The 19590-nt window shown below is 33.0% G+C and overlaps 1 protein-coding gene across 11 annotated transcripts in view; it reads left to right on the top strand.

The window, feature by feature from the left end:
• The first annotated feature begins 2378 nt into the window (after nt 1-2378).
• Nucleotides 2379-19590, top strand: part of LOC129953206 (rap guanine nucleotide exchange factor 2) — a 91809-nt gene continuing 74597 nt past the window's right edge. For all 11 annotated transcript variants that reach the window (XR_008782460.1, XR_008782459.1, XM_056066148.1 and 8 more), the window contains exons 1-2: nt 2379-2416; nt 15282-15372. The gene's annotated coding sequence lies outside the window, so the exon portion shown is untranslated. The remainder of the gene's footprint in view (nt 2417-15281; nt 15373-19590) is intronic.

Genomic DNA, 19590 nt, shown 5'->3' with positions numbered 1-19590 from the left:
AGGTTTTTATTTTTTGTAAAAAAACCTGTCAATTCGATTTTTCTCAACATTTTTCAGAATATTGAAAACAATATTTCTTATAAGATAAAATAAGATTGAAGCCTAAATTTCAAGTTTTTGAAAAGACATTTGAATCGATATTCCATTTGTACCAACTTTAAGTAATGTTTTTTTTAGATTTTAATTTAAAAAAAAAAACTATCAATTCGATTTTTCTCAAAATTTTATCAGATTTCAAAAACATTATTCTTCGTCGCTCAAAATTGTTTTGGAGATGAAATCATATTTTAGTCGTAAAATTTAGGAGGTGACAGATTTTTTTTTTCAGTTTTTTTCAATTTATAAAAAACCTTTAGATGGATTTTTTTTTTTAAAAATATACTTCTTTGATATCACGTTACAATATATTTTGTAAATCTTTATTCAAGTCTCTAGCGATTTGGTTCGTAAGATATTTAGGGTTAACCAAAATGTTCACCTTTTTTTCAAACTGCTATGGTAAAAAAACCACCCGAGCAATTGTCTTGAGAGCCCTCTCTGCATCTTTCTGCCTTATTATCTATACAAAATTTACTTGAAATTGATATCTCTTCTGGTTCTTGAGCTATGGACGACGAAAAAAACGTCGCGAACGTACGGACGTACGAACGTACGTACACACGCACGCACAGACATTTTTCTAAAAATGTTTTATTTCGGCTCTAGGGACCTTGAAACGTCGGGAAATGTCAAAATTTTCAATTTGACAAATCGGACCCATTACAATAACTTCCTATGGGAAGTTAATAAAAAAAAAGATTACAAAATTAAGTTCGCACTTTTTTATTTAGATTTAAACTGGCACTTAAATACAGAATTCAATTACAATTCAATTACTTTATCGTAATTAAAACTTAAATACTAAATACTTGTATTTTTTTTGTCATTTTAAATAAATATCATGTAATTCTCATGTATTTAATTATTATTTAAATTACACAAGTTATCACTACAACACGATGCGGATGGTAAGGCAAAAATTTGGGAATGCAACTGTTCAGTGCTCACGGGGTGTTATTTTCATTTTCCATTCCATTGCCTCACTACATATTCCATCTCTTTCGAGCACTGTCACTTCAACAGCTATTAAAGTAGTGCAGAAGAATTGTTGAGTCGTTGGCTGGTTTTTCCAGTATGCAGTAGTACCATATCTATATTAATAGCCGCGTTTGTTGGATGTACAATTTTCTATATTATCGGAAAGAAAATACCTACAAAAAAATATTTGTAAAGTAATCAAAAATTAAATTATAAAAGGGAGCGTTTAAGTGAGTGAATGTGAAATTATTATTCTAACTTATGTATGAAACTCAATTTTATTTAATTGCGGTTGAAAAATCGACGCTAATCATATTTGGAGTGCGAGCTAGATTTTCAAACGGGAGTTTCCATCCAAATTTCTTTCTTAAAATTTCAAAGCGTCCGAAAATGGAAAACAACTGCATGGCTGTGGTTCATTTCATGTTCCGTGGTTAATCTTAACTCTGGGTCATTTTTCGTTCTATAATTCTGTTTTTTTTTTTTAGTTTGTGCTTGTGATGAAAACACAATTTTTTGTTTGGTCAAAAGAAAGTCCTACACATTATTGTTATTTTTCTTTTCAAACAAAGTCAAGTCAAGTGAAATAAAAAGCAAAACGGGAAACAATAGATAAATGGTCTCCTTTATGTTTAAAATATGTAGGTACACGTAATAAATTAATTGAATTGAATTTATTGCAGGAATTTTTTTTGTGTAATTCTTTTCAATGGCTTGTTTATTTTAGCTGACGCTCAGTAAATGCTAGATGGGTTGTGTTATTTTGTTTGTGTTTGGCTAACGTGCGTGCGCTGCGCAAGCATTTTGATTCTGTATTCATTCATTTTGTAGAAAAGAAAAGAAAACGAAAAAATCATTCAACTGCATTTCTTCAACCACCACTGTTGCTTTAACTATACTAACTCTAATGCCCTTTACCTATAAAGTTTATCTATAACAATAAAAATGAGTGTTGTCGGTGAGAGCAAAAATTCTAATTTCTGAGAAGTTTTAGTTTTTGATCAAATATATTCATGAAAATGTCAATATAGACAATCCCTGTTACCTATTTAAAATAATGTGTTTGATATTACTGTGAATTTATTTTATTATTTCTTTTTATTTATTTTTTAAAAAGCTCTTGAGTTAAAATATCTGTTAATTGGCCAATTGTTGATTCAAACAGCCTGCTCACGTAAAGGAAGAGAAATCATACTCTTTTCAAACAACAAGGAAAATAAACAAGAAATTTGACGGAGAAGTGAAGTTTTGGTGTTGTTTGAAAGGATCCGTCTGTGAATCAATTAAACACTCAATAGTTACAATTTAGTGATAAAAAGAAGGAAACATTCTTAAATAGGTAAATTAATAAGTGGTTTTCATTTAATTTAATTATTTTTAAGTTTCATTCATTCTTTCGTAAAATATTTTATTTATTTCAGTTACATGTGGGGTTGTATGTAATAATGATAAATAATATAATAAGCATGAAAGAATGGACATATTAATTAAGTTAAAGCCTACTCCGCTTATTTGTATAGCAAACAATGCAAAAATGCAATACATATAGTTTAAAGTCAATTGTAATTCAGTTTAGTTTGTATAGAGGGTAATGGCACCAGTAGTCAACCCTTTAACTTAAGTTTTATGTGAAATTGATCATTTTAATTCTTTATTTAATTGTTGATCGTGAAGCTCAGTATTGTTGATTTTTTGACACTTCCAAATTACGAATACTGATATTTGCTTAGATCACTACCTTTAAAAAATTATTAACTATAATTCAGTTGGAAGTCAGATACTATAGTCTTCTTTAGCAGTTATAATTGCCCGAAGTCAATCCCTCTTTAGTAAATTGACAATTTGTAATTTATAAGCCATTGTAAAATGTACTAACAAACTTTTTTTTTAAATAAATAAACTATATACCTAATATAGAAATGATAATTTAGAAATTTCTTATAATATACAAATATAAATAAATAATAAGTTTTTACCTACAGTGGTGAACAAGAATTTAGCACACTTGTTAAAGAAAATAAAAACCATTTAATTTGTTTTCTTATTATGAAATTAGTTATATTTTAGTTACATTACATATACATAGCACTATGTTTTCATAGTACATCAAATATGTTTAACATCTGTAAGAAGAAAAAAGTATGGAATGTAGAAACATCACTTTTTCGCCTGGACACGAATTTAGCACATTCAACAGTTTCTTGATAAAATGTTACTTACCGTTATCAATTCTAAGTTTTTCTTAGTATTTGGAAGGCAACCCTTTATTTTGCAGTACAGAAGCAATTCTTCTTGGCAAACTTTCAACCAAAGCCTCACATCGTGATTTTGGAATTGCATACCAAGTATTTTGAATCTCCTGCCACAATGTGATGTTCAACATTATTCCACAAATTCTTGATGGTTCTAAGATCGGATGATTGTGCTGGCCACTTCAAAACGTCGATTTTATTCACATTTAAGGCACACTTCACTTACTTTGAAGTGTGTTTAGGGTCGTTGTCGTGCATGAAGCGCCATAATAACGGCAAATGGTCTTCTCCGTAGGGTATCATATGATCCAACAGGATATATCTGTACACGTTTTGGTCCATTTTAGCGTCAATTTTTACAATGCGACCAACGCCGTGTCATGAAAAAGCAGCCCAGACCATAACGTTGCCTCCACCGTCTTAATGGTGTACCTTGGATCATATTCCCTGTTTTTTGGACGCCATACATATTTTTTCCCATCCGATCCAAACCGACAAAATTTGGATTCATCGCTCCGTTTTTCCAAAAAATAATTGGTTTGGTAGTACTCGTGGCATGATGGTTAGTGCGTTGGACTGTCATGCAAGGGGTCTTGTGTTCAATCCCTGCCTGTGCCACCTTAATTTAAAAAAAGAGGCTGGGATGCGACCCACACTGATAACTTCCTATTCCGTCTGTCGATTTGTCTTGCTTAAAAGTCAGTCTATATGTACTCTAATCAATTTTTACCAAATTTGAGTACTTTTTTTTGTAAATTTTATTTTTTATGAAAAAACGGACTGTTGGATTTTTATATAAAAATTACTGAATATCGAAAACAATATTTTCTGTGAAATAAAATAAGTTTGAAGCCAATATTTTTAATTTTTTGAAAAGCAATTTGAGTCAAAAGTAAATTTTTACCAAGTTTTAGTATTGTTTTTTTTTTTTTGTTGAAAAAAATTTCAAGTCAACAATATTTCTTATAAGATAAATTAGTTTGAAGCCAATATATCCAATTTTTGAAAAGATATTTGAGTCGAAAATCAATTTTTACCAACTTTTATACATTTTTTTTTAGGTTTTTATTTTTTGGAAAAAAACTGTCAATTCGATTTTTCTCAAACTTTGTCCTAATGTTGAAAACAATATTTCTTATAAGTAAATATTAATAAGAAGCTATTATCTCAAATTTTTGAAAAGATATTCGAGTAGAAAATTATTTTTTACCAACTTTTGTTAATTTTTTTGTAGGTTTTTATTTTTTGTAAAAAAACTGTCGATTCGATTTTTTTCAAAATGTTACTGAATGTTGACAACAATATTTTTTGAAAGATAAAAGTATATTACAGCTAATGTTTCAAAGTTTTGAAAAGATATTTGAGTCGAAAATCAATTTTTACCAACTTTTATTAATTTTTTTTAGGTTTTTATTTTTTATAAAAAAAACTGTCAATTCGATTTTTCTCAAAATTTTACTGAATGTTAAAAACAATATTTCTTATAAGATAAAATAAGATTAAAGCCCAATATTCAAGTTTTTGAAGAGATATTTGAATCGATATTCAATTTTTACCAACTTTAAGTAATGTTCTCTTTAGATTTTTATTTTTTATAAAAAAAACTGTCAATTCGATTTTTCTCAAAATTTTATCAGATGTCAAAAACACTATTCTTCGTTGCACAAAATTGTTTTGGAGATGAAATCATATTTTAGTCTTAAAATTTTGGAGGTGACAAATTTTTTTCGATTTATAAAAAAAACCGTTAAATGGAATTTTTCCAAAAAAATATATTTGTTTGATATCACATTACAGTTTATTATATAAAATTTAATTCAAGTCTGTAGCGTTTTTGGTTCGTAAGATATTTAGGGTTAACCAAAATGTTCACCTTTTTTTCAAACTGCTATGGTAAACACACCAACCACGCAATTGTCTTGAGAGCCCTTTCTGCATCTTTCTGCCTAATTATCTGCATAAAAAAATTTATTTGAAATCGATATCTCTTCTGGTTCTTGAGCTATGGAGGACGAAAAAACGTCGCGTACGTACGGACGTACGAACGTACGTACACACGCACGCACACACATCTTTCTAAAAATCTTTTATTTCGACTCTAGGGAAACGTCGAGAAATGTCAAAATTTTCAAATCGTACCCATTACAAAAACTTCCTATGGGAAGTTAAAAATAATTTTCGCGGGTACCTCCTCTTGCGAGGAATTGACAATTCCTTCAAGAGTAATTCTTGTCATGAAAAAGTGCTTTCTCAAATTCGTTCGGATTCGGCCTAAAATTGTAGGTCCCTTCCATTCCTGCGACAGTACTAGCACACAGGAATGGTTGCGAGTTGTACTCGTAAGTCACTAGGCCCTGGTTCACAACGGATTGTTGCGCCACCCAATTTATTTATTTATAATTGGTTTGTCTAGGTGAGCTTTGGCAAACTGAACCTAGATTTTTTGATACAAGCGGTTTTCTCTGAGCAACACAACCACGTAGATTGTTTTCATTTAATCGCTTTGTATGGTCCTTGAGGAAACATTTACTCCATAGTTCGTATAAAGTTCGCTTTGAATGGAACTGGAGGTCTTAAACGGATCCTTGGTCGATAACCTATAAATAATTCTATTTTAATTTGTAGTTGTCTTTCTGGACTGATGGTTTTATTTAACGTTTTCAATCACTCCAAACTTTTTGAAATGACGAAGGGCATTATAAACCAGCTTCCTGGAGCATTCTAACAACTTAGAAATGGCTGTTACCGTAGGCCTTTTGACTTCATTTTCAAGATCAGACTTCGTTTTTCTTTTTGCCATGAGTAATTATATTTTTAATAGATTATTAAATGCATATTTAATTACCTCAAAAATTATTATTTTATTTATAAAAAGCACAAAAATTAAAAATACACTCTTTGATTGCAAAACCGTCTAAATTTATGTCCAGCCACAAACAACGCAAATCACAAACAATCTTCATTTTTCACAAAACGGTATTTTACTTTTAAAACATTTACACATTTTTAGTACCGTATAAGGTAGTCATAGTAGCAACATAAAAATGAACTGTTACTTGCAAGTAATAAAGAATTAAAAGTTGAAAAATACTTGTACTCTTTTCAATGTGTTAAATTTGTGTCCACCACTGTATGCGTTTTCAAACATTAAAATTTCATTACCTGCTTAAGAGGCTAGTGTAGCTGTCACTAGCTTTCATTATTGAAAAAAAATCATTCGAATTTTTTTGACAGGTTGTTTATAGCTATAATTGAAAATGTCTGTTCCTGAATAAAACCTCCTGAATTTTGAAAGAAATCTTTTATCGGAATTGTATTAAATTTAAACTTATATCAGTGAAACGATTAGTTTCATTTTTGACAAAGTAGAAGCAGCAGGAAATAGAAAAAAAAACGTACATTATTATCTATCCCAAAACTCGCAAAAAAATCTTTTATTTATCGAAAGTAGAGCTCTTGATAGTCGGGTTGTCGGATACCAGAGAGCTACCGTGTACCAAGTACAAGGATATCTAGTGAGATGTTGTTCACATGGCCCTTAATAAATTGGTTTAAGTGAACCATTTACCTAAAAAAACAGGAGGAATTAAATATATTCCACTCCATAACTTTAATGACTTCATATTTTATGCATGAAAGTACAAAGTTTGTTTATTTGCACCATATTTAATAAGCACCAGGTTCCCGAAGATGTTAAAGAAACCAGTACCATATAGCTTGTCGTTGCCGACTACCCTGGTAATTCTTGTGAACGTCTGGCACTGATAATTTCGAGTATTTTCGGTCAAAATCAAGAGTTACAATTAGTAGCCCTTAAGAATAAGCAAATAAAAAGCTTTTCATCAATTGATTGCAGTCCTAAAATGTATATATCCGTGTCATGATGGTCAGTGCGTTAGATTTTCATACTAGAGGTCTTGGGTTCAATCCCTTCCCTTTTTTTTCATGGGTACTGCCTCTTGCGAGGGATTGACAAAATCTGGCATAAAAAGTGCTTTCTCAAATTAGGCTTTCGCATTCATCTTAAAACTGTAGGTCCCTCCATCCCTTACAACATTACTTGGAAATAGGAATGGTTTACGAGTTTTGCACGAACTGCTGCGCTACCTTATCATATTATTTATTTATTATGAAGATACACTTATATTTTTCGATTAGAGTTTTTAATCTGTAATCCCATGAATATCCTCGAAAATCCATCCTATATGGTTTTAAAAAATGAGTGCTGTTTTTTTTTGCACTGAATAATGCATATTATCCAGTGCATTGGAAGACCGCTGTGGTTCATCCTCTCCCGAAAAAGGGAAAGGACAACTCCAACCCGTCAAATCTTCGGTCGATAAGTCTTCTTCCGAGCATCAGCAAAGTTTTCGAAAAGATCATTAATAGGGCTCTGACTAAGTCAGCTGCGGACAACAAAATAATCCCGGATAAACAGTTCGGGTTCAAGGCGGGTCATGACCCAATTCATGCTGCGTCTAAACTCGTTTCTGATATCCAATGAAATAAATCAAAACAACAATGCACAGGTGCTGTTCTGGTTGATTTGGAAAAGGCCTTTGACACCGTATGGTTAGAGGGTCTTTACCTAAAACTGACCAGGCTTGGCATAAGCAAGCCATTGTTGTATTGCTTTATGATATGCTTAACGGTAGAAAGTTTGTTGTCAAAAGTCGCAATGTAACCTACCACAACATTCTCAATTAAAAAAGTCTTACAAAGGCAATTGCGTACAGAATGGCCCGAAAGGTTGAGGTTATTAGAATTCTCTTGAAGCGTTATTTCGACAAGATTCAGCGATATTGCAACGACTGGAAACTGAAAATATATGTCCAGAAGTCGGAGACAATTCTGTTCCGGACTCCGTTGCACAGTGTGCAATTTTGCCAATCTAGCGGAACTTTAATGAAAAATAAAAGTCTTGCGAATGCAACAAAATTGGTATCATATGAAAGGTAAAATCTCCAGCTTTAACTTGGCAAAAAAAAAAATACAGAAACAACTGTATTTACCGTTTTACAGCATCACAAACATCAGGTTGGTCCAAGCGAAAAAAAAAAATTAAAGCTCATTGTTTTTCTTGTGTCAAGTTGATAACAGCGTGGTGAAGCAAATTATTAGTTGTGCTTTTTTAAATTATTTAATTTATTTTTGTAGATATTATTAGACATTTTCTGGCTAAGAAATTTTTTTGTACACTAACAAATAAAAAAATAAAAAATCGTATAAGAAATAGCCTTTAAAGTGATTTTTTTTTTGTGTTCCTTAACTTTGGGAAGGGTTTTAAAATTGTATCCTCATGTATCCTTCAAGTTATTGTGCTTAAAATGTCCGTTGGTATATTCTGTGTAAGAAATCGTTCACTTTTCTTGCTTCTATTTGCTGACCCCATACAATTTTTTTTTTCATTGGCCTATGTAGTAAAATGAAGAATTCGGCAATATTTGATATATGGAGAGCCTCTACAAAAGAGGATCGCAATCGAAAAATTTGTGTATACATTATGCAAGAATTCGGTCTGGCGGACACAGACAATGTCCCTAGAGTGCTACAAACGTATGTAAGCTCATTAAGTAGTAAAATACTGCAAAGGTGGGATCGAAGTGGGCGTAATATTGAAAAATTTACAAATGCAAATGAGGTATGGTTGAATAAGGAAGCAAAACTACCAGAAAGATTCGTTGAAAATGCTCCTTCAACCAGCTCAATTGGAAAAAAAGGAAGACCTAAAAAATCATTCGAAGAATGCACTTTAAAAGTACAAAAACGTAAGGTCCAAGAATTGGTTAGCTCAAAAACTCCAAGTGAAATCGCACTTGCGGCCGAAATCAGTATAAGGTCAGCTGGTAAAAGGGATGCGGCTAACTTATTAAAAGAACTTTTAAATGGTTCTCCTCAAAGAGCGACGAACATCAAAAAGGCTAGATTAAGTCAAGAAAATAAGAACAAAATAATTACAGCTGAAGAAGCACTTGTACTTATTGTGAACACAAAAATGAGCACATTAAAATATAAAGCCATGCGACAGCAACTATTACTATAACTTAGTGCAAGAAGCAAAAAGAGAGTGTTACCCTGAAGAAGAAGCATTCACTGTCACAGATGTTTCTGCGCAAATTCAATTACAAGCATTACTGGATTTAACAGTGAAGCGGATCATTAAAGCTAAAAATGATCTTGCTGAGCATTTAAAATCCTTTAATGCGCATATTTTATCTCTGCGACTTATATCAAAGTGGGGCTGTGATGGGAGTTCTTCTCAAAGCAGATATAAAATGAATATGAACGATGCAGAATATAGTGACGAAAATCTCTTTTCGGTAACTTTTGTTAGACTTCGGTTGGTTGACGATTTCTCTAAAAAAAATTTGTGGCAAAACCCAACGCCAAATTCAACAAGGTATTGCCGATTAATAAAAGGATATTATTGAGGCTTGCATTTTACCTCTTGGGCAGTTGTCTGAAGAAGCCCAAGAAGCAAGTAATAAAGAATATAGGCGTTTTCGAGAGCATTTTAGCCGAAAATCTTCACGGCAAAACTCAAATCGAGATATAATAAATAGATTTTTACTTTCCTCTGATCCTTACTTATCAAGCCGAAGTATAAAGCTTAGTAAAAAAAGAAGTCCACTAGCTCCAGAATGTATTGCATTGCTAAAAACTGAAGATTCGGAAACATCAAGCTCAGATGGAGACGATGATTAGTTTTATAAATGTATTTACATAAAATTAAAAATCATTAAATAAACTTTCATACATATCATGTTTTAGAGTTTTTTTTAAATTCTTTTTGTTCATTAGATGCTGTCCTTAAAATAAAAAAGAAGAAGGTTTTTCATATTACTAAGTGTGTCCATCATGGACAGCCACTTTAACCTAACTTAACCTATTACTAGGTTTCAAAACGAATGCAATAAAATTTAAAAAGTCACTTTAATTGTTTAAATAATGACTTTTAAAAACTTAATACGAATGGAGTGCACTAACTTTACCAAGTTGATTATTCGTTCTAAATGTAAAGTTACACTTTTTTTAAGCTCAGGTTAGCAAAATATTTCCCCAATTAACATATTATTACATATATAATCGATTTTATAAAAATAAAAAAATTTTGAACGCACAATGAATAAAGTTCCGCTAGATTGGCAAAATTGCACACTGTGCGTTGGCTAGGGCCACGACGGATACGTGTAAGAATTGGCGCAAGATGGTCATCGTTGATCTTCACGGGCAGCCATTAGCGAGCAAAAGTGTAGTGAAGTACAACAGTATCTGGTTAGATCAGCATTTATATTTCGACAGACATATAAATGCTGCTTTGACCAGGGCCAGAGGAGCCTTCGCTCTGACGAAACGGCTGTTTTTCAGCAGTCGGCTTGACCCCAGAGTGAAGGTAATTTGCTACATGGCCCTCATACGGCCAATGATCGTTTATGGTTGTCCTGTGTGGCTCAACGTTGCCCCTTCCCAGATGGAGAAGTTTGGGGTGTTCGAGCGGCAGTGTTTACGACGCTGTACCGGCTTATTTCGAACAGCCGGGATGGGGGTTTTAAGCCTTGGCTTGCTACATACTTATTGTATAGTTTTAGGGTTTAGTTTTAAGTAGAATAGACATGGTGACACAAAAAAAAAAAAAATACAAAAAAAGGATACAAAAATAAAACAAAAAATTAAAATGAAAAGAAAAAACAAAAAAACATGGAATATAAAAAAAGAATATTAAAACATACAAAAAAAGACAATAAAATATAAAAACAAAAAACGTTAGATTTGCTGCTGTGGTTGTTCTAGTTTTAAGTAGTTTATAGGTAAAATAGGTAGTTTAAGTTGGTTTTAAGTTTTATATTAGGGACCTTATTTTAAGTAGTTTTTAAGTAAAAATAAAAAGGATATTGATATTAGTTTTTTAAATTTTCTAATTAATACAAAAATAAATAAAATTGTCTTGAGTCTCGGTGATGTTTTTGCACATATTCTCGGTCTTTTTTGACTTTTATTATTAAATTTGATTCTTTAGCAGATATTTTCAGTTGACTGTTTTCATCGTTTGCTTAGTACCTCTCCAATGTCCTTCAGTTGACCATTATCTTTCCTAAGACACAAAAGCCATATTATTAATATTAAATCAAAATATGTTATTGAATTCTTCTATAATCATAGACTCAACCAATGACGACGTCTTTTTAAAAATCTTGACATTCACAAATCGGCTGGCCCGGGTAGTATCCCCGCTATTGTTCTGAAGAGGTGCTCTTCAACGATGGCAAACCTACTGTAAGTTTTTCCATTTGTCCTATTCTACAGGTCTCTTTCCGAGTGAATGGAAAACTGCATTTGTTCAGCCTGTCCCTAAAAAAGACGAATCATCCTCACCATCTAACTATCGCCCAATTGCACTTAAGTCCCCTCTGTCCAAGGTCATGTAAACGCTGATCAATTTTCAGCTTAAGAAAAATCTTGAAGAACGAAAGCTTCTTAATGACCGGCAGTATGGCTTTCGTTGCAATTAATCCACTGGTGATCTCAAGGTTCAACTCACCGAACAGTGGAACAAATCTTTACATCGTTTTAGAGAAAGTAAGAAAGAAAGTATTGCACTTTATATTTCAAAGGCGTTCGATATAGTTTGGCACCAAGCTTTCTTATCGAAAATGTGTGCATTTGGTATTGATGATTTCCTTCTTCGTTAAACAATACAAAATAAATAAACTTTTCTGTGCATTTTAAACTTTGTTGTGTTGTCATGCTAGGCGGTATGGGTTCAATCCCTGCCTGTGCCATCTAAAATTTTTGTTTACAGGTACTGCCTATTGCGAAGAATTAATATACCCTCGAAGAATAATTCTTGTCATCAAAAGTGCTTTCTCAAATCATCCGTTCGGATTCGGCCTTAAACTGTACAACATTACTATCTCGTAGTTGTCAAGGGAATGTTGTGCAACTTAATTTATTTATTGTATGTGTTTGATCAATTCTTTTTTAATACTTATTAATTATGTTTTATTAGGCTCTTTTGGTCTTTTTGCTTGTTTGTTTGGTCTAATTTTTACAAATATTGGTGACTAAATGAAGATTTAACTTTTATAACCTTAGTCTTTGCTTTCGTCGGCATACTATTGTTGTGCTATATAAACACTGTTGCTTAACCCAAACTAAGATAAATAAGTAATATGTTTAAATACCATATAGTTTTATTTCAAAATAATAACTCCCAAAATGCATATTATTTTGCAAATGGAATCAATTTATGTGTTTTAGAAAAATCATCTTGATCTTGAAATTAAGTCGTTAAGTTTAGTCGTTCAAGTATAAAATTCCAGAAACCATTGAATACTAATTTTAGTAGATCAAACTATGGTGTACTTAGCCTCTAATATTTTAAGTTTAAGATTTTAAGTATGTATTATATTTATAAGGATTGTTAACGTTATTATTTAACAAACTATAATAATATTAAATAAATTAAAGGTTAACTCAATCCGTTTTATTTCACTGTGATGCTTTGTGATCTTCACATCTCTTGCACGTCTTGTATATAAGACTCCATATAAAACTTGTTTTTCGAGCAACTACTCTTATAATCGAAAGCAACCTCCAAGCTTTCTACAGAATTTGTTTGATTCTTCTGCAAACTTGTGTTGATATATTTTCTTATTAATCCTTCTTGATTTTAATTTTTTTCCTGTACATTTTTTTATTTGAATAGCACTTTTCCGTTTTCAGTTTATTTTCTAGAACAAATATCCTGCCAAAAAAAGTTTTAAAAATCAAACCCTTTTTCGTGTTGGTTGTATCCTCTTAGCATGTTTTCTTTTTGTGATAAGTCAAAAAGATTCAAGTCTGTTAAATAAACACATGATCATCATCAAATGCGGCATATTGCAGCATTCAGGTGATCAAAAATATTTCCAATTGTTGCTTTTGTGCTCTAGACGGATAGGAAAGGGACCAGTATCAGCACCAGAAATAGACAAAATAACTTCAGGTTTTCTTTTACAGAAACAGAAAAAATAACTTCAGTTTTTGTTTTAAATAAAAGCATGGAACTAGTTAAGCAATTTTTCATTCAATGTACATTTGTGCTGCATCACTATCTCTTTCATCATCCCTATCCCTGTGCACAATCCTTTCTAATTAAAAAATAACAGGCTCACATCTGCCTGTGTACTATTAGGTTTTGTGTTTGTCACAACCAAATCTCGAAACTTATTTGTCGTTATTGTTAAATTTTCAAACTAATTTAAGCTTTGACTAAACACCCGAATACATACATTCACGCATTCAAAGAAAATGTTAAAACACCGAAAGAGCCAACAATCTACTCGGCTTACATTAGAGAACCTCAGCAGGAACGGAAACGGGATCGGGAACGGCACAGAGATACTTACTCAAAATGAAGTGGTGTCTCAAAAGAAAAATTTTGACGTGTCATCTTTAAAATTCCTTCAAGAAATCTCCCATTGGTATCATTTATATGTGCTTCCATATTTGATTCAAAATTTAAAACTAAACTTCTGTGTATGTAGGTCCATAAAACATGAAAATCTTAACAAATTATTTCCCCATCACTCAAATCACTCACAACATAACACCGAGACCGAGGAAAATCAAAATTCGACAATATCAAGGTTGACATCGTCATTAATTTCACCCATTAAATTCGAGCATAAAAGGTTCTTTTTCAAAAAACATTTATTTAATCGACGCAGTCGAAGTGCGTCTAGGGACAAAAGCAATGCGTCAAATTTAAAAGATTTGTTATCATTTGGAAGCATATCTTCTCTTCATTTAACTCCAAGCGAAAAATTCCGGAATAGAGAAGTTTTTCCTACTGCTGCGAGATCGGCGGCCCAAGCAGCTGATGCGAATCAAACAAAAGCTAAAGTTCTTGACGATTCCATAGATTTGGTAGTTGGACTGAGAAACAAATCGAATAGAAGCATAGAAAAGTATCCGAGAGCAAACAAACGAAAACGAAACAGTTGGGATAGTGATGATAAAGCAAGGAAACTTATGTTACTTAATGAAAATTTCAATATTAAAGCTGGAAGTTGCTCCTCCGATGACGGTGTAATGACCTCGTTAGGAGGTCAATCCATCCCAAATGCCCCTCGTAGGCAAAGTTTTTCCGAAAAACCTGTATGTTCGCAAGCTTGTAGTGGCTTGCGGCGTGTACAAACTTTCAAAGTTACGCCAAGTAAATCGTTGAAAGTTCCAGAAACTAAAACAACAGCTTCAAATACTTCTGCTACAAACATAACCACAACTACAAATATGATTTCGAGAACTATATATCTGCAGCATGGATTTCCATTGGGAAGTTGGATGCTTTCCCTTGGCCGTGAAAACCACGATGAATCTCCAACCCCCGACGACGGGTAATCAAATCTCATATACTTATGTCAATTTGTGTTCGTGTTATTTTCTCAATTGATGTTAGGTTTTTTAAATTTGCTTTCAGTTTATCGAATGGTCGTATTATATCCTGAAAATATATCGTAATAAACCTATTTGCGTTTTTTCCAACTTTATATTTCAAATAACTTTAGGGGATAATTCCTTAACCGATCCGTTTTATATGACTGTATTATGTATAAATATATTTGTTTCTCTATTTCTTGTAAAATCCAAAACAGCAAATTTTTGATTTTGCTATCCATTCTTAAAAAACGAATTGATCACTCCAAATTTATTTCGAATTATAACTTCTCATGCATTAAAAAAAGAGTATTTTACGCAATTTTTTTGTGTTAAATCGCTTGCAAACCAAGACTGGACTATCTATTTTTACCTTATATTTATTAAATATTCTTGCCCTTGTTTTTTCACCCGCTAGATAACTTGAATCATTTTGTATTCTAAAATTAAATATAATTACCTGTTCTGTACCTTACGAAGCAATTTTTAACATTTTTAAATCAAGATTTGTCTAAATAATTTCTATTCTTACAGAACTTACTGCTTCCCTTGGACAAAAAGAACCATCTCCACCCCAAAGCAGGGGACTAACCTAATAATTAAAAGTCTCCACCGAGCACTTTTGGTGAGTTAACATAAAACTACCTGCTTAAAAAAATATTATTTATAAGTCATTAACTTTATGTACTTTTTGGTTGATACGTGCCCTATGAACGTATTTGTGCTTTATCTTACAAAATCAATATTTTTCAACGTTTTTTTGTTTAGGCTAGTGAATACGAAGAAATAATTTTTAAACCAACCCTCTTGGTGAATAATTAATATGCAGCTGCAAACATTTTTGGTGATAAGGCCTGCTGAAAATTTTCATTTTTTTATCAAAATTCTTAAATTGCACTGGCAATTTTCGGGTCCAGTTCGTACACCCATAAGATTGGTATCAAATAAAAGCTGAAGTTTTGTTTAAGGTACATTATTAATATTTTCAAAATCAATATATTTGATATACAAATTATTTAAACGAGGTTCGATTTTTATTTAAAAAAATATCTTCATTATTTGTAATTGCTTAGAACTAATTTACATGACTTTCAACTTAAGACTAACTCTGAACAAAATGTATTAAAATTAAGTGAACTATCCAAAAGGTGCCAAAAGTGCAAGATTGCATTTCCAATCCCATTTCCCACAGTTTACTTGCGCGCGTGCAGGATGTATCGGATGACCGCTGCGCTCGTGGGAACATGTACTGGATGTATCGAATGACTGTTTCGCTTGTGGAAAGTTTGCTGTTGTTAACTTATAGTATATTTTCATTTAATTGTCTCAGACTTTGCTGGAAACAAAATATAAAATTATTTTTTACTTGCTCGAAATTATTAGTGATGAGATTTGCTACACATAGGATCTACGAGTATATGTCAAGCATTGCATTCATACAAATTTTCGAACTCTAGATTTCAATCAAACATAACATTATGATGGTAGAGAGGTCGAACAAATGGGTCCATTGATTCCATCCGTTTTTTTGTCTGATCTTTTTTTTGTTTAAAGTCTGTCTCGTAGCACATTTAAGCATTTTTGGAATATGTTTCTTTGGTCCCAATATCGTTTTAATAGTCGAAAGTTGTAGTACCTGTAGTGTGATGGTTAGTGCGTTGGACTGTCATGCAAGGGGTCTTGGGTTCAATCCCCGCCTGTGCCACCTAACTTTTTTCACGGGTACTGCCTCTTGCGAGGATTTGACAAATCCTTCTTGTCATGAAAAAGTGCTTTCTCAAATTAGCCGTTCCATTCGGCATATAAACTGTAGGTCCCTTCCGTCTTTGACAACATTACTCGCACACAGGAATGGTTGAGAGTTGTAAGTCACTAGGCCCTGGTTCTTCATTGATTGTCGCGCCACCTATTTATTTTTTATTAGTCGAAAGTTAATTAATAATATATACATTAAGCAAAACATCAATTTTTATTTGATACTTATCTTATGGGTGTACGAACTGGACCCAAATATGACCAGTGTAATTTTAGTATTTTGGTGCCGTAGTGAAGGTGCATTTCTGAAAAGTTTGCTAATAATAATAAGTATTCTCTCAAAACGTTGTTTAAACTATAATGAAAGGAAATGATAGTACATACGATTAACTCAAATAATTTAGATATCGGTAGGTTGGTAGTTCATAATTTATTTGTAGGACATTTCTTGTGCACTGGAGTTATAGATGAGGTTTTCCAGATAATTGGCAAAAGTCAACTTTTTTATAGACGTGTTAAAGAGAACGCATTTTTTCAAAAAAGAGGATGGCACACAATCAGGACCAGGACTAAAACACGCATCTAGTTTTAATTTATTTATTTATGCCATTAATGCAAGCTATTAACAAAAAAAAAGGACACAAAGCTTGATTTAAATTCGTTATTATTATTAAAAAAAAAATTATTCATTTTAATAGGTTCAAAAAGGCCATCATTTGTATGGTGATGAGAAAGCGAAAGAGAGGTGCATGTGAGTATGGTACCTGCTAAAAGCTGGTTTAGAAAGAGAACATAAGCGACTTCGCAGCGTTTTTCGAGGGTTATAGATTATCACTCCTAGGAAGACCACGGAGTGCAAATCGATGAAATCTGCGTTGTACATATTAAATTTTTTAAGGGTTATGATGGGGATACTAGCGTATTCAAGGAGAGGTCTAACAAAGGTGGTGTATAGGGATTTAGTGACAGGGGTTCGAGAATTCTTTAGACCAACGTTTAATAAAGCCAAGGGATAAGCTGACCTTGTTAATAATATAATCAAAATGGGCTCTAAAACTGAGTGTAGCAAATTACTCCTAGGTCACGAATATAACGGACAGATTTAATGAAAACATCGTGCAGATTGTAAGTTCAGTACGGAAGAGGTAAACGTTTACGGGTAAATGTTATAAATTGGCATTTAGCTACATTGAGTTCCAAGAAATTTTGATTGCACCAAGTCTGAAATGGAATCAGATGGAGTAGAAATAACCTTTGGTAATTTGATCATTAGCGTAAATAGATTCGGTTGAATTATCAATGACATTAATAACGTCGTTGGTAGATAAGATAAATAAAAAAACCAAGGGGCTCCCTTGAGGGGGACTATTGATTGAGATTGCATAAATGGGATCAGAGATTGAAGACCTACAAACAACTCTATATCGGCGGTTCTCAAGGTACAATCTGAACAATGAAATAAAAAAGGGTGGTTAATCAAGGGCTTTAAGTTTAAGATAAATAATTTGGTGACTTATTTTATCAAAGGCTTTACTAAATTCAGCAGTGCTAACGTCCACTTCATTTCCTTTCTTTAATTCGTTTATGTTTTGGAAACAAATTCAGTAAGTTTGGTTGTAGTGGATCTGCCTTTGAGAAAGCTATGTTGTTAGGAAGAAAAAAGAAGAAGGTCTGTGGGCCTGTAATTCATAATTAAATTTTATCACTTTTTTATGAACAGGAAAAATAAAGGAATTTTTCCAAATCCAAATTTATCTTTCGAAAGCCACTTCGAGAGAGGGATGATGCACACATTTTTAAAAAAATTGCAGCCACAAAATTAATCTGGGTTGATTGGAAGATTAGTAGACATAAATTTATAAGAAGAGCAGGTCAAAAGTACAGCTGGTTTCACCATCAACTTATTCCAGTAGGCTCATTGACAAAAAATCTCAGCACACAAATGTATATTCGTGTGTTGTTTGGCCCAAGTGGAGAACTCAACACCAAGAATTTTGAACATTGAAATCACTCGTTGTGTTCATCATCAAATTCCAGAGAAGTCCTATTCATATTTACTTACTTACTTAAGGTGGCGCTACACTAGGGCCTCACCCAACACACTTCTCCATCTAGCTCGGTCCCTAGCTAGATGTCTCTAGTTTCGCGCTCCAAGTTGGGTGAGGTCACTTTAAACTTGTGCTCTCTACCTTATTCGCGGTCTTCTTCTACTGCGCTGTCCGCTTCTGTCAGTCCATGCTTCTGCACCGTATAGCAGGACGGGGATGATGAGGGTCTTATATAGCGACACTTTGATCCTTCAAGAGAAGACTTTGCTACTCAATTGCTTTCTTAGCCCAAAGAAACAGTGGTTAGCAAGAGTTATTCTTCGTTTAATCTTAGCGCTGGTGTTATTTTCTGCGTTTAAAGCGGAACCTAGGTAGACGAATCCTTGACTACCTCAAAGTTACGTCTGTCGATGGTGACGTTTTGCGCGAGACGTCGGTGTTGTAAGTCCTTTCTTGACGACAGCATGTACTTTGTTTTGCCCTCATTAACCGTTAAACCCATTTTTGCCGCCTCTGGCTCAATACTCACAAAAGCCCCATTGACATCACGCTGATTTCTTCCGATAATGTCAATGTCATCAGCATATGCTAGTAATTGGACAGACTTTAGAAAGATAGTGCATCTAGTGTTGACGTTTGAGCTCTGCACTATTCTTTCAAGCACGATGTTAAAAAAATCACATGACAGCGCATCACCTTGTCAAAAACCTTTTTTGACATCGAAAGGTTCTGTCAAGTTGTTTGCAACCTTTATGGAGCAGCGTAAATTCTCCATGGTCATCCTGCACAAACGGACGAGTTTGGCAGTGAATATTTGATTTGATCGACTGTGGACTTTCCTGGTCTAAAACCACACTGATAGAACCTATTAGGTTGTTGACGATGGGCTTTAGACGTTCACATGTTACGGCAGAGAAGATTTAATAGGTTTTCTTGGTGCAGTTTAGAGTGTCTCCTTTTTTCAGGATCGGGCAAACAATATTGAGGTTCCATTCATCGGGCAGATAAGTTGGTGCATGCTCCTAACCAACTTAACTCCA

This window comes from Eupeodes corollae, chromosome X (genome assembly GCF_945859685.1).
Source record: "Eupeodes corollae chromosome X, idEupCoro1.1, whole genome shotgun sequence".
Lineage (NCBI taxonomy): Eukaryota > Metazoa > Arthropoda > Insecta > Diptera > Syrphidae > Eupeodes > Eupeodes corollae.
This window is presented reverse-complemented; position numbering and strand designations above follow the sequence as displayed.